Genomic DNA, 16,893 nt, shown 5'->3' with positions numbered 1-16,893 from the left:
CTCCCTCCTCATGAAACTGTTAAGAGTCAAACTTAACTATCACATTTAGTTAAATGCTAGACGAAACTTCATTTTGGCCACAAACATCCAAAGTTCACCCTGAATCACTTGGGCCTTTATCCAACACAACAGTGCCATCTTCCGGCAACTCACCTCCCGCACCAAGTCCAGACATGTCAAATCGTAAACATGTGATGCATACAGAAATGGTCGTGTAGTTTCTCCTGTTTCCCAGTAAATAAACAGTTCAAAGTGCGCACAAAGAGATCCCCGAAATGGGTGCTCTTTAAGGCACATTAATTAAGGGTAAAATCTTGTTAAGTGCTGGCTCTATCCCCCATGGTTAAACGACCGCACACGTTAATGATGCAAGCTCATTCAGGGAGCGATTCGCGCAGCCTTCCTACAATCCTTGGTATCCGACGAATAAAAAAAAAAGCACACCCAATATGATAACTCAGGCCAGATATAAACGTAAACAAATATGGCAATTCCATTTCTTTTAAAATTGAACTCGATGAAAAGTTGATCCCTTCCCACATCCTAATTCCGGGAAATGAAAAAGTTGACACCGAGGCGAAAAGCAACCTCAACGAACTCGTTCTCAAAAACTTTGCCTACAGCGTCACAGAAATAAATAACACCGTCCGCCCTTCTGATCAATAACGCAGCCATTTATATACTATCAGTACTACTAATCACCTGCTATAGATTAAATGCTAGTTATCCCGATATAATAAAATATGACGTCTAACCATGCTATCTTTAATTTGTTAAGAGTTAAGTCCCTTACGTTCACCATGAAACAATTGTCATTCGTAATATTTGCTCATTATCGTTACCATTTCAAAGGCAAGTGCAGAAACATGATGTGTTTAACTTTACAAATGTCGTTATCAACAATGAATTTTTGGAAAATGACGATTTATTAGAGTATGTGTAAAACAACACGAAATAAATTGATAACTCTATTTTTGAAACACCTTGAAAAATCAGGAAATTATTTGATATAGTCTGGTGAAAATCATTAAATTGTTAAGATCATACTCTTAGGGATCATTTCTATAGTATGATGCGCCAGGTCGTCGGGTAAAACTGACGAGAGCGAAAACCATGAGGAGGAGATATAGCGTCCCCTTCTGAGCGTGAAGCGGGTAAGAACCAGTACACCCAGCCGGGGGTGTCAAGTTCTTACTATTGATGACCGTTCCTCTGCTCCCTAAGTGGAGAGTTGGAGGAAGGGGACGCATTCTGAGTGGTTTTCCTCTATACAAACAAACGAAAATTAATAAATGATAGTAAAGCAGGAATTCCAAAGACGCGGCCAGCGTATTGTGACCGAAAAACAATTGGTGTCACAAGATGTCGAGAGATAACCAAGGTAGTGCAGGACATGGGCCAGCGAAAATGTCCTCAGGGTGGTTGGAGTTTGAGACCCTTGGTGTAAAAAGTGTGGCTACTAAAGTAGATAACTTCCATTACTAGTAATAACTGAATATAACAAACTGGGAAACTTCTACAATTTATAATATGCAATACATTTATTGATGAAAGTGCTTTAAGCGGCCCATTTCTTCGTCTTTCAGAAACATTCTAATGTAACAAAAACCCCTTACAACATTAAATTACATACATGAACTATTCATTTTACAGTATTCATTCCATTTATGCCGTTCTTCATTTGCGTAAACATCCATATAAGTCACTTCAGATAAACCCAAGCGACCTAACCTTGATGATGGTTAACAAACCTTCTGATAAACTGGTAACTAGTGAGTACGTATTAGTGCAGTTGTAATTTGTGGTAATGTTTATATTGGCAATGAGTGTCATCGAAAAGGAGAAAACCGCTGAGAACTTCCTCAAGCTTTGCACGTCCTAGAATAAATATAACTAAATTTAACTAAACAAATGTAATAGAAAATGTATAACTCTTGATCAACAGGACAGAAAAGTAAAGAGAAAAAAATCTTTTTTCTATTACCCACTCTCTAAGTATTATACAACCTGATCAACACTTAACAAGCTGTAACATCTAGGCTGTCATTATTACATTTACAACGGGTAATTAACGAATGACTAGGAAAGTTCAGATCAGGGTCAGCTAATGCATACAACATTGTTACAGAAGCTATTCAGCTTATTGTATATTCAAAGAAATTTAGGATTCTACTCGATTTTTCCGTGACTAACAGCTCTCTGCCCGTTGGATAGTTTTATAGTTTTGCCCTTCCTCTGGGTTTATCGTTGAAAATCATTCCAGATGATCAAAAGTGCAAATATAGGATATCTGCTTCCAGTACTACACGACTTCTTTGATCTATGCCTAATTATGCAAGTGATAAGTACAAAACGGACTTCATTCTTTTATGATTATATGACAAGAGAAATCGTTATTGATATAGCTGATACAGATGGAGTAAAGAAACGTATGTGATCAACAATGAGTATTCAGATATATAGGCAGAAAAAGAGACGTATATGCACACGCAATGTATATTTATCTTGTTTCTGATGCACGTATGAATATTTAGAAGTATCGATTAAACTGTTTCCTCTTCTAGAGACTTGCACGTTTGACAACCTGGCGTTCCATTATGCAGTTAGTAAATGTACCTAAATGATCTTCACGGTATGATTATATATGGTGTTACAAATTTGCGAATAGACAAATTTTGTACTAGAGTTCATTTAAATCGATATATGAAATATTTTTTTTTTTATCTTATCATAATTGTCAGTCCAACTGTTAGGAACAATAAGGCTTCCAACAGAAAACGATATTTTAGGGACAAAACTGTAATCTTAACAAATCTTGGTGAAAATAAATCCATATTTGTAATCTCTTGCTGCATGCACACTCATCCAAAACACCTGTTTACCACTCTTTTTCTTTGAACTGAAACAGTGTGGTTGCATAGTCTTTCCCTTCTGCTGCTTTCAATTAAGGTTGCTTTGCGCCTGTCGGCATGCAAGTCCGTTTAAAATCACTCTTAGTCTTCATTGCCTCCTTCCGCCTTCCAGCTGGTTGTTATGCCAAATCTATGCCCATTCGTCTATATTGCGTCGTCACTCCTTATCCTAACATCGAACAATGCAGTGGTTACATGCCCTGATCCAATAACTGAGCATCTTCGCTAACCAAGGTTCTGATATGATAACCCTATCTGCATAATTTATCATATCGGAACCTTGTCTAGCGTATATGATAGCAGTGAGTTTTAAATTTTCCTATCGGTCAGTTTGTTTTAATGTACTTGTTTACCAAAACATTACCAATGAAGATGACTCATGTTGACCGCATGATTTTTATGATCTTTATTTGGTTTTCGCGTCGCCGTTACTTCACGACACCAGCATGCTGATCCGGTTAGTCTTTTCAGGGCCCTAATTTTCGCCTAGAGAGGGCGTTCTTGGGTGAGAACGAAAGTCCTATTTGATGATTGTGTTGTGTTTGCCATATTTGTTTAAAGTGGGGTAGGGGCGGTACATGTACTGCTATGTTTTGCATGTGGGTGACATAAGGTGTGTAAGCTATAGATGTATATTTTCTTTCCTGGGTGCCATGTTATGTGTGCTATACTATGCGTGAATTGTAGATAAGTATGATTCACTTGGGTTCCAAGGTGGGGGATGGGTAGATTATTTCCCATGTATGGGGTTTGGGCATTGCACTTTTTTCTTCTTTTGGGTAGAGTATTTGGGATGGCAATTTCCTTTTGCTTTATTCCTAAGATAGACTTTAGACTCATCTTTTTACTTGGTGTTGTCTTTCCCGATGTTCATTCTGTTTTCGTTATTAGTTGTCATCTCCCATCTTCTTCCCTTGTGGGGTTCATTTTTGTCTCCCCAATAGCTTCGTTATTCTCTTCCCTGGTGGCCTCTAGACTTGTGATTTATCCGTATTGATCTTCGTTATTTATGTTCTTTGTCGCCTTGTTTGCCTCTTTTTCCAGCGTTATTGTTATCTGTGTTTCCTTCTCGTTACTGTTCATTTGTATTATTCATCTTATTAATTTTTAATAGGCTTTTCTTAATTTTCTTGATATTTTTCTTCTTGTAGTTATCCCTGAGTACCAAAAGTTGGGGGGTCATTATGTCTTATCTTTGTGTTTTTATTGTGTTTCCTTTTTTTTGATAGCTAATTTAATTTTCATTATTTTCATTATTATTATTATTATTATTATTATTATTATATCCATTACCCTGTTCGCTTGATCTTCAGTATATCTCTTCGATATAGAGAATCTTGGAGGGTGGTGGTCTTAGTTATTATTAAGAACTATTTCTCAACGTGGCGGTACTAGTACTAGTCCCCTCTCGCTCGGGTCTGATTTATTTATACGTTTTCATCTTTATCGTTTTTTATTTCTGCATTGTGGCCATTTTGGGTCTATATTGACTGCTCGATGAACTATAATTTGGGTTATTATGTTTAAAGTGTGGGTTCTATTTGTTTATCTAATTTATATTCCCCCCGTTTCTTGACCTTCGTTCTGTCTCTTTGACATTGCGAATCTTAGGTTCATTAGGTTAAGTAAAAATGGGAGAGGTCTGTATTTTTGACATAGCGATTCTTACGGTTATTAAATTGGGGTGGCTCTATATATTGTTATTAAGAATTAGTTCTCATCTCGTGGCGGTACTAATATTACCAGTCCGGGGCCGGATCAGGTCAAGTGTTGGGGGAAGTGGCAAAATTTCAAAAGGGTACTGATTTTCCTCCAAAAGACATCAAAGCCAAAGTCTTTCAATTTGTGGCAATGGAACGTGCGCGGACTAGAAGCCAACGCCGACTAAATAAATATTAAACTGCTAGAATCTACGAAACTGCCAGATATAAAATGTCTTCATGAAACAAACCCGAACGGCATTACAAGGGTCCGTAATATTATAGGATATGATACAAAATATCTAAAACATGGCTTCCTCACCGCTAAGAGCCATGCGACCTGGAAATTGAAGCAATTAAAATCCACACACAGAATCTCACTGTAGTCATCTTCACCATATATGAAAGAACTGATGTATACAATTCTACAATGGAAGACGTAACTAAAATAACAAATAATCTCGACGAATGTGTAATAATATGCGGGAATTTCAAAACCCACAAAGAACTATAGAGAAGTATAAAGCTGACTAAAGAGGCATGACTATCGAAAAATGGCCTAAACATACAGCATGGTCATCATAAATAGCGCGGCTCCAACACCAGTATCGACCATATTACAGGTTAAACTCAGATACAGACCTGTCACTTTGTGCACCCAAAATAGCATAAATAAACGATTGCAAGTCGATGATACTGATACTAAGGGAGCGACCACTTTTCCATAAAAGTACAACACAAAGCCACCACCACTACCACCTCCTATCGATACGTCACTCCCGTCAAGGTGGGCTGCGAACAAGCAAACTGGAAACAGCTTAGGGGAAACAATCGGCATCAGACTAATATACAATCAGGACACCGACATCCTTAATGACAACCTAATCGAAACCTTAGTTATATTAGCAAAAGCTGCAATACCCCAAATAAAAGGGTCAATTGACAAACCATCCATGCTGTGGTTTAATAAAGAATGTCATGTAACGACTAAATATTTATATAAAAAATAAGCCCAAAGAACTAAAAATGCCGTTGACTTCACAACTGACAAAGAAGAAAACGCAGCTTAAACCATAATTCAAGTAGCAAACACAAAATCCCAGAGAGAGAGAGAGAGAGAGAGACAGACCACTGCTCAAAATTGTATTTCAACACTAACTCGACGGGGTGGGTATGGCAACGCAATAAATAAATGAGAGGAAAAACGAGTCGACTACCCCGAAGATACTTGGAAATAATAACAAAACTAAAGTAGTCCAATCAGTGTTGTATTAAGAGTAACTGGCGCCCGGGTCGACGATCAAGGCCAAAAGGAGATTCTGGCCCCTAAATAACTTTGGCGCATATGGTTTTGGCACTGCAAGATATCTGGCACCCGTCCCCCCCCCCCCTCATTTGTAAGCTACTGAATCTAGAACGAGTATCAACGATAAAATTAAATACGTCTTTAAAAGGCACAAAAAAATGAATAAGGCATTTACAATGGTATTTACTTGTCTGGGAACACTAGCAGTCCATTGAACCTACGATTTGTAAAAGCCGAATGGTCCAAGGCCTTAAACGGCAATGCCTTCTCCTACATTCCCTGAAGAAGTTATACTAGGCCACGAGATACAGAAAAATGTACCCAACAACCTCGTAATAGTGTTATGAAATAATTTTCGTCATAACTTAAGAAAAGGCGTCACTCCTAACGGTGCAGATGCGTCTACATCTTGGGGAAAATGGCGATGAGAGGTACGTAATCGCTGTAAGGAAAAACAGAGTCCTCTGATTCTCGATGAACGAATGTTATTTAAATAATTGATATATTTAGAGATACATCTATAAAACTTTATATTTTAAAATACATGAAATACATATAAAATTACACTTTTCCTTCGAGCTTACCAACTTCATACATTTGTATAATTTCTGCCTTTTAGAATACAATACAGCTAATTAGATCTCGACTAAATTCATGATAGCCAAAGAGTATACAATTCAATAGCTGTGATATAATGCAACAATCGTTTTGAATAAATGTATTTTCCTAAATTTAACATAGAATACTAATTTGGAATAGGTTACTGAAACATCATTCTTTTATTACTTCAAAAGTCTTTTATTTCCAAATTAAATCTAAACATGAAGTTTGTAGCGAATTCGTCATTTCCGATGGTATATACCATAAACACAAACGAATATAAATTCTTTGAAACGATTAAACATTCCATTACATTATAATATAAAATAGAAAGAACTCACAAAAATGTTACACAAATATCAAGACTAGATTGAAATTTGTCGTGAAAATGTCAACATTAAAAAGTCCTTATACTTTAAAGAAGTTTACGAACACAGACGATTCTTACTTGTAAGAAAAGAAAGAGTCCTCTAATTCTCGATAGAGGAATTGATTTTGCGCAAGCTTGCTCTGAATTTATACGCAGTACTTCTGTACGTCCATTTCGAATCAGAACAAGGCTCTCGTCCTTTCCCACGGGAAACGCGTGAATCATCTAGCGTGCTAATCCAGTAGGAAATTAGAAATTTACCTGTTCAGCAGCTTCCCACCAAGTCTAAAATTTGCTGACCTTTGGATACTAGAGAAATGTATTTTATGGGGTTTTGCACTTGCTTGTAAAAGCAAAATCTTTATTAAAATAGTATACAGTAGTAGTACAGAAATAGATCAAATTAATCTCAATATATTTTAGTGGGAAATTACTTTCAATATAATTTAATGAAAAATTACTTTTAATACAATTTATAGAAAACTTCAATCTTAATACTTTTACTCAAAAATTCTGACCTAATATAGTAATTGACCTTAATAAGAAAATCTGGGACACAGACAAAATCCCGAAAAGTTCGAAAAATAAGAGACTTTCTTAGGTATGTTACTCAGTGAAGTGCAAATCGCGACCAACATCAAAGAACTCATAAAACGGTACAATCGAGATGTCAACTTGTTCCGCAACCTTGGAGGGGCTAACTTTTGGGCCATCTCCCTCCTCATGAAACTGTTAAGAGTCAAACTTAACTATCACATTTAGTTAAATGCTAGACGAAACTTCATTTTGGCCACAAACATCCAAAGTTCACCCTGAATCACTTGGGCCTTTATCCAACACAACAGTGCCATCTTCCGGCAACTCACCTCCCGCACCAAGTCCAGACATGTCAAATCGTAAACATGTGATGCATACAGAAATGGTCGTGTAGTTTCTCCTGTTTCCCAGCAAATAAACAGTTCACGGTGCGCACAAAGAGATCCCCGAAATGGGTGCTCTTTAAGGCACATTAATTAAGGGTAAAATCTTGTTAAGTGCTGGCTCTATCCCCCATGGTTAAACGACCGCACACGTTAATGATGCAAGCTCATTCAGGGAGCGATTCGCGCAGCCTTCCTACAATCCTTGGTATCCGACGAATAAAAAAAAAAGCACACCCAATATGATAACTCAGGCCAGATATAAACGTAAACAAATATGGCAATTCCATTTCTTTTAAAATTGAACTCGATGAAAAGTTGATCCCTTCCCACATCCTAATTCCGGGAAATGAAAAAGTTGACACCGAGGCGAAAAGCAACCTCAACGAACTCGTTCTCAAAAACTTTGCCTACAGCGTCACAGAAATAAATAACACCGTCCGCCCTTCTGATCAATAACGCAGCCATTTATATACTATCAGTACTACTAATCACCTGCTATAGATTAAATGCTAGTTATCCCGATATAATAAAATATGACGTCTAACCATGCTATCTTTAATTTGTTAAGAGTTAAGTCCCTTACGTTCACCATGAAACAATTGTCATTCGTAATATTTGCTCATTATCGTTACCATTTCAAAGGCAAGTGCAGAAACATGATGTGTTTAACTTTACAAATGTCGTTATCAACAATGAATTTTTGGAAAATGACGATTTATTAGAGTATGTGTAAAACAACACGAAATAAATTGATAACTCTATTTTTGAAACACCTTGAAAAATCAGGAAATTATTTGATATAGTCTGGTGAAAATCATTAAATTGTTAAGATCATACTCTTAGGGATCATTTCTATAGTATGATGCGCCAGGTCGTCGGGTAAAATTGACGAGAGCGAAAACCATGAGGAGGAGATATAGAGTCCCCTTCTGAGCGTGAAGCGGGTAAGAACCAGTACACCCAGCCGGGGGTGTCAATTTCTTACTATTGATGACCGTTCCTCTGCTCCCTAAGTGGAGAGTTGGAGGAAGGGGACGCATTCTGAGTGGTTTTCCTCTATACAAACAAACGAAAATTAATAAATGATAGTAAAGCAGGAATTCCAAAGACGCGGCCAGCGTATTGTGACCGAAAAACAATTGGTGTCACAAGATGTCGAGAGATAACCAAGGTAGTGCAGGACATGGGCCAGCGAAAATGTCCTCAGGGTGGTTGGAGTTTGAGACCCCTGGTGGAAAAAGTGTGGCTACTAAAGTAGATAACTTCCATTACTAGTAATAACTGAATATAACAAACTGGGAAACTTCTACAATTTATAATATGCAATACATTTATTGATGAAAGTGCTTTAAGCGGCCCATTTCTTCGTCTTTCAGAAACATTCTAATGTAACAAAAACCCCTTACAACATTAAATTACATACATGAACTATTCATTTTACAGTATTCATTCCATTTATGCCGTTCTTCATTTGCGTAAACATCCATATAAGTCACTTCAGATAAACCCAAGCAACCTAACCTTGATGATGGTTAACAAACCTTCTGATAAACTGGTAACTAGTGAGTACGTATTAGTGCAGTTGTAATTTGTGGTAATGTTTATATTGGCAATGAGTGTCATCGAAAAGGAGAAAACCGCTGAGAACTTCCTCAAGCTTTGCACGTCCTAGAATAAATATAACTAAATTTAACTAAACAAATGTAATAGAAAATGTATAACTCTTGATCAACAGGACAGAAAAGTAAAGAGAAAAAAATCTTTTTTCTATTACCCACTCTCTAAGTATTATACAACCTGATCAACACTTAACAAGCTGTAACATCTAGGCTGTCATTATTACATTTACAACGGGTAATTAACGAATGACTAGGAAAGTTCAGATCAGGGTCAGCTAATGCATACAACATTGTTACAGAAGCTATTCAGCTTATTGTATATTCAAAGAAATTTAGGATTCTACTCGATTTTTCCGTGACTAACAGCTCTCTGCCCGTTGGATAGTTTTATAGTTTTGCCCTTCCTCTGGGTTTATCGTTGAAAATCATTCCAGATGATCAAAAGTGCAAATATAGGATATCTGCTTCCAGTACTACACGACTTCTTTGATCTATGCCTAATTATGCAAGTGATAAGTACAAAACGGACTTCATTCTTTTATGATTATATGACAAGAGAAATCGTTATTGATATAGCTGATACAGATGGAGTAAAGAAACGTATGTGATCAACAATGAGTATTCAGATATATAGGCAGAAAAAGAGACGTATATGCACACGCAATGTATATTTATCTTGTTTCTGATGCACGTATGAATATTTAGAAGTATCGATTAAACTGTTTCCTCTTCTAGAGACTTGCACGTTTGACAACCTGGCGTTCCATTATGCAGTTAGTAAATGTACCTAAATGATCTTCACGGTATGATTATATATGGTGTTACAAATTTGCGAATAGACAAATTTTGTACTAGATTTCATTTAAATCGATATATGAAATATTTTTTTTTTATCTTATCATAATTGTCAGTCCAACTGTTAGGAACAATAAGGCTTCCAACAGAAAACGATATTTTAGGGACAAAACTGTAATCTTAACAAATCTTGGTGAAAATAAATCCATATTTGTAATCTCTTGCTGCATGCACACTCATCCAAAACACCTGTTTACCACTCTTTTTCTTTGAACTGAAACAGTGTGGTTGCATAGTCTTTCCCTTCTGCTGCTTTCAATTAAGGTTGCTTTGCGCCTGTCGGCATGCAAGTCCGTTTAAAATCACTCTTAGTCTTCATTGCCTCCTTCCGCCTTCCAGCTGGTTGTTGTGCCAAATCTATGCCCATTCGTCTATATTGCGTCGTCACTCCTTATCCTAACATCGAACAATGCAGTGGTTACATGCCCTGATCCAATAACTGAGCATCTTCGCTAACCAAGGTTCTGATATGATAACCCTATCTGCATAATTTATCATATCGGAACCTTGTCTAGCGTATATGATAGCAGTGAGTTTTAAATTTTCCTATCGGTCAGTTTGTTTTAATGTACTTGTTTACCAAAACATTACCAATGAAGATAACTCATGTTGACCGCATGATTTTTATGATCTTTATTTGGTTTTCGCGTCGCCGTTACTTCACGACACCAGCATGCTGATCCGGTTAGTCTTTTCAGGGCCCTAATTTTCGCCTAGAGAGGGCGTTCTTGGGTGAGAACGAAAGTCCTATTTGATGATTGTGTTGTGTTTGCCATATTTGTTTAAAGTGGGGTAGGGGCGGTACATGTACTGCTATGTTTTGCATGTGGGTGACATAAGGTGTGTAAGCTATAGATGTATATTTTCTTTCCTGGGTGCCATGTTATGTGTGCTATACTATGCGTGAATTGTAGATAAGTATGATTCACTTGGGTTCCAAGGTGGGGGATGGGTAGATTATTTCCCATGTATGGGGTTTGGGCATTGCACTTTTTTCTTCTTTTGGGTAGAGTATTTGGGATGGCAATTTCCTTTTGCTTTATTCCTAAGATAGACTTTAGACTCATCTTTTTACTTGGTGTTGTCTTTCCCGATGTTCATTCTGTTTTCGTTATTAGTTGTCATCTCCCATCTTCTTCCCTTGTGGGGTTCATTTTTGTCTCCCCAATAGCTTCGTTATTCTCTTCCCTGGTGGCCTCTAGACTTGTGATTTATCCGTATTGATCTTCGTTATTTATGTTCTTTGTCGCCTTGTTTGCCTCTTTTTCCAGCGTTATTGTTATCTGTGTTTCCTTCTCGTTACTGTTCATTTGTATTATTCATCTTATTAATTTTTAATAGGCTTTTCTTAATTTTCTTGATATTTTTCTTCTTGTAGTTATCCCTGAGTACCAAAAGTTGGGGGGTCATTATGTCTTATCTTTGTGTTTTTATTGTGTTTCCTTTTTTTGATAGCTAATTTAATTTTCATTATTTTCATTATTATTATTATTATTATTATTATTATATCCATTACCCTGTTCGCTTGATCTTCAGTATATCTCTTCGATATAGAGAATCTTGGAGGGTGGTGGTCTTAGTTATTATTAAGAACTATTTCTCAACGTGGCGGTACTAGTACTAGTCCCCTCTCGCTCGGGTCTGATTTATTTATACGTTTTCATCTTTATCGTTTTTTATTTCTGCATTGTGGCCATTTTGGGTCTATATTGACTGCTCGATGAACTATAATTAGGGTTATTATGTTTAAAGTGTGGGTTCTATTTGTTTATCTAATTTATATTCCCCCGTTGCTTGACCTTCCTTCTGTCTCTTTGACATTGCGAATCTTAGGTTCATTAGGTTAAGTAAAAATGGGAGAGCAATGTATTTTTGACATAGCGATTCTTACGGTTATTAAATTGGGGTGGCTCTATATATTGTTATTAAGAATTAGTTCTCATCTCGTGGCGGTACTAATATTACCAGTCCGGGGCCGGATCAGGTCAAATGTTGGGGGAAGTGGCAAAATTTCAAAAGGGTACTGATTTTCCTCCAAAAGACATCAAAGCCAAAGTCTTTCAATTTGTGGCAATGGAACGTGCGCGGACTAGAAGCCAACGCCGACTAAATAAATATTAAACTGCTAGCATCTACGAAACTGCCAGATATAAAATGTCTTCATGAAACAAACCCGAACGGCATTACAAGGGTCCGTAATATTATAGGATATGATACAAAATATCTAAAACATGGCTTCCTCACCGCTAAGAGCCATGCGACCTGGAAATTGAAGCAATTAAAATCCACATACAGAATCTCACTGTAGTCATCTTCACCATATATGAAAGAACTGATGTATACAATTCTACAATGGAAGACGTAACTAAAATAACAAATAACCTCGACGAATGTGTAATAATATGCGGGAATTTCAAAGCCCACAAAGAACTATAGAGAAGTATAAAGCTGACTAAAGAGGCATGACTATCGAAAAATGGCCTAAACATACAGCATGGTCATCATAAATAGCGCGGCTCCAACACCAGTATCGACCATATTACAGGTTAAACTCAGATACAGACCTGTCACTTTGTGCACCCAAAATAGCATAAATAAACGATTGCAAGTCGATGATACTGATACTAAGGGAGCGACCACTTTTCCATAAAAGTACAACACAAAGCCACCACCACTACCACCTCCTATCGATACGTCACTCCCGTCAAGGTGGGCTGCGAACAAGCAAACTGGAAACAGCTTAGGGGAAACAATCGGCATCAGACTAATATACAATCAGGACACCGACATCCTTAATGACAACCTAATCGAAACCCTAGTCATATTAGCAAAAGCTGCAATACCCCAAATAAAAGGATCAATTGACAAACCATCCATGCTGTGGTTTAATAAAGAATGTCAAGTAACGACTAAATATTTATAATAAAAAAAAGCCCAAAGAACTAAAAATGCCGTTGACTTCACAACTGACAAAGAAGAAAACGCAGCTAAAACCATAATTCAAGTAGCAAACACAAAATCCCAGAGAGAGAGAGAGACAGACAGACCACTGCTCAAAATTGTATTTCAACACTAACTCGACGGGGTGGGTATGGCAACGCAATAAATAAATGAGAGGAAAAACGAGTCGACTACCCCGAAGATACTTGGAAATAATAACAAAACTAAAGTAGTCCAGTCAGTGTTGTATTAAGAGTAACTGGCGCCCGGGTCGACGATCAAGGCCAAAAGGAGATTCTGGCCCCTAAATAACTTTGGCGCATATGGTTTTGGCACTGCAAGATATCTGGCACCCGTCCCCCCACCCCATTTGTAAGCTACTGAATCTAGAACGAGTATCAACGATAAAATTAAATACGTCTTTAAAAGCCACAAAAAAATGAATAAGGCATTTACAATGGTATTTACTTGCCTGGGAACACTAGCAGTCCATTGAACCTACGATTTGTAAAAGCCGAATGGTCCAAGGCCTTAAACGGCAATGCCTTCTCCTGCATTCCCTGAAGAAGTTATACTAGGCCACGAGATACAGAAAAATGTACCCAACAACCTCGTAATAGTGTTATGAAATAATTTTCGTCATAACTTAAGAAAAGGCGTCACTCCTAACGGTGCAGATGCGTCTACATCTTGGGGAAAATGGCGATGAGAGGTACGTAATCGCTGTAAGGAAAAACAGAGTCCTCTGATTCTCGATGAACGAATGTTATTTAAATAATTGATATATTTAGAGATACATCTATAAAACTTTATATTTTAAAATACATGAAATACATATAAAATTACACTTTTCCTTCGAGCTTACCAACTTCATACATTTGTATAATTTCTGCCTTTTAGAATACAATACAGCTAATTAGATCTCGACTAAATTCATGATAGCCAAAGAGTATACAATTCAATAGCTGTGATATAATGCAACAATCGTTTTGAATAAATGTATTTTCCTAAATTTAACATAGAATACTAATTTGGAATAGGTTACTGAAACATCATTCTTTTATTACTTCAAAAGTCTTTTATTTCCAAATTAAATCTAAACATGAAGTTTGTAGCGAATTCGTCATTTCCGATGGTATATACCATAAACACAAACGAATATAAATTCTTTGAAACGATTAAACATTCCATTACATTATAATATAAAATAGAAAGAACTCACAAAAATGTTACACAAATATCAAGACTAGATTGAAATTTGTCGTGAAAATGTCAACATTAAAAAGTCCTTATACTTTAAAGAAGTTTACGAACACAGACGATTCTTACTTGTAAGAAAAGAAAGAGTCCTCTAATTCTCGATAGAGGAATTGATTTTGCGCAAGCTTGCTCTGAATTTATACGCAGTACTTCTGTACGTCCATTTCGAATCAGAACAAGGCTCTCGTCCTTTCCCACGGGAAACGCGTGAATCATCTAGCGTGCTAATCCAGTAGGAAATTAGAAATTTACCTGTTCAGCAGCTTCCCACCAAGTCTAAAATTTGCTGACCTTTGGATACTAGAGAAATGTATTTTATGGGGTTTTGCACTTGCTTGTAAAAGCAAAATCTTTATTAAAATAGTATACAGTAGTAGTACAGAAATAGATCAAATTAATCTCAATATATTTTAGTGGGAAATTACTTTCAATATAATTTAATGAAAAATTACTTTTAATACAATTTATAGAAAACTTCAATCTTAATACTTTTACTCAAAAATTCTGACCTAATATAGTAATTGACCTTAATAAGAAAATCTGGGACACAGACAAAATCCCGAAAAGTTCGAAAAATAAGAGACTTTCTTAGGTATGTTACTCAGTGAAGTGCAAATCGCGACCAACATCAAAGAACTCATAAAACGGTACAATCGAGATGTCAACTTGTTCCGCAACCTTGGAGGGGCTAACTTTTGGGCCATCTCCCTCCTCATGAAACTGTTAAGAGTCAAACTTAACTATCACATTTAGTTAAATGCTAGACGAAACTTCATTTTGGCCACAAACATCCAAAGTTCACCCTGAATCACTTGGGCCTTTATCCAACACAACAGTGCCATCTTCCGGCAACTCACCTCCCGCACCAAGTCCAGACATGTCAAATCGTAAACATGTGATGCATACAGAAATGGTCGTGTAGTTTCTCCTGTGTCCCAGTAAATAAACAGTTCACGGTGCGCACAAAGAGATCCCCGAAATGGGTGCTCTTTAAGGCACATTAATTAAGGGTAAAATCTTGTTAAGTGCTGGCTCTATCCCCCATGGTTAAACGACCGCACACGTTAATGATGCAAGCTCATTCAGGGAGCGATTCGCGCAGCCTTCCTACAATCCTTGGTATCCGACGAATAAAAAAAAAAGCACACCCAATATGATAACTCAGGCCAGATATAAACGTAAACAAATATGGCAATTCCATTTCTTTTAAAATTGAACTCGATGAAAAGTTGATCCCTTCCCACATCCTAATTCCGGGAAATGAAAAAGTTGACACCGAGGCGAAAAGCAACCTCAACGAACTCGTTCTCAAAAACTTTGCCTACAGCGTCACAGAAATAAATAACACCGTCCGCCCTTCTGATCAATAACGCAGCCATTTATATACTATCAGTACTACTAATCACCTGCTATAGATTAAATGCTAGTTATCCCGATATAATAAAATATGACGTCTAACCATGCTATCTTTAATTTGTTAAGAGTTAAGTCCCTTACGTTCACCATGAAACAATTGTCATTCGTAATATTTGCTCATTATCGTTACCATTTCAAAGGCAAGTGCAGAAACATGATGTGTTTAACTTTACAAATGTCGTTATCAACAATGAATTTTTGGAAAATGACGATTTATTAGAGTATGTGTAAAACAACACGAAATAAATTGATAACTCTATTTTTGAAACACCTTGAAAAATCAGGAAATTATTTGATATAGTCTGGTGAAAATCATTAAATTGTTAAGATCATACTCTTAGGGGTCATTTCTATAGTATGATGCGCCAGGTCGTCGGGTAAAACTGACGAGAGCGAAAACCATGAGGAGGAGATATAGCGTCCCCTTCTGAGCGTGAAGCGGGTAAGAACCATTACACCCAGCCGGGGGTGTCAAGTTCTTACTATTGATGACCGTTCCTCTGCTTCCCTAAGTGGAGAGTTGGAGGAAGGGGACGCATTCTAAGTGGTTTTCCTCTATACAAACAAACGAAAATTAATAAATGATAGTAAAGCAGGAATTCCAAAGACGCGGCCAGCGTATTGTGACCGAAAAACAATTGGTGTCACAAGATGTCGAGAGATAACCAAGGTAGTGCAGGACATGGGCCAGCGAAAATGTCCTCAGGGTGGTTGGAGTTTGAGACCCCTGGTATAAAAAGTGTGGCTACTAAAGTAGATAACTTCCATTACTAGTAATAACTGAATATAACAAACTGGGAAACTTCTACAATTTATAATATGCAATACATTTATTGATGAAAGTGCTTTAAGCGGCCCATTTCTTCGTCTTTCAGAAACATTCTAATGTAACAAAAACCCCTTACAACATTAAATTACATACATGAACTATTCATTTTACAGTATTCATTCCATTTATGCCGTTCTTCATTTGCGTAAACATCCATATAAGT

At 37.0% G+C, this 16,893-nt stretch overlaps 3 non-coding genes across 3 annotated transcripts; all 3 read left to right on the top strand.

Moving 5' to 3' along the window:
* The first annotated feature begins 1,037 nt into the window (after positions 1-1,037).
* On the top strand, positions 1,038-1,260 carry LOC149786858 (small nucleolar RNA U3). The gene has a single exon (XR_016425292.1). It is a non-coding gene; the product is annotated as a small nucleolar RNA U3 (small nucleolar RNA).
* Positions 1,261-8,638: 7,378 nt separating this feature from the next.
* On the top strand, positions 8,639-8,861 carry LOC149786857 (small nucleolar RNA U3). The gene has a single exon (XR_016425302.1). It is a non-coding gene; the product is annotated as a small nucleolar RNA U3 (small nucleolar RNA).
* Positions 8,862-16,226: 7,365 nt separating this feature from the next.
* LOC149786856 (small nucleolar RNA U3) lies at positions 16,227-16,450 on the top strand. Its single transcript, XR_016425307.1, has one exon. It is a non-coding gene; the product is annotated as a small nucleolar RNA U3 (small nucleolar RNA).
* Positions 16,451-16,893: the final 443 nt, after the last annotated feature.

This window comes from Sinohyriopsis cumingii, chromosome 12 (assembly GCF_028554795.1).
Source record: "Sinohyriopsis cumingii isolate HCF-2022 chromosome 12, ASM2855479v2, whole genome shotgun sequence".
NCBI lineage: Eukaryota > Metazoa > Mollusca > Bivalvia > Unionida > Unionidae > Sinohyriopsis > Sinohyriopsis cumingii.
The sequence above is the reverse complement of the archived record's forward strand: the minus strand, read 5'-3'. Positions and strand labels throughout refer to the sequence as shown.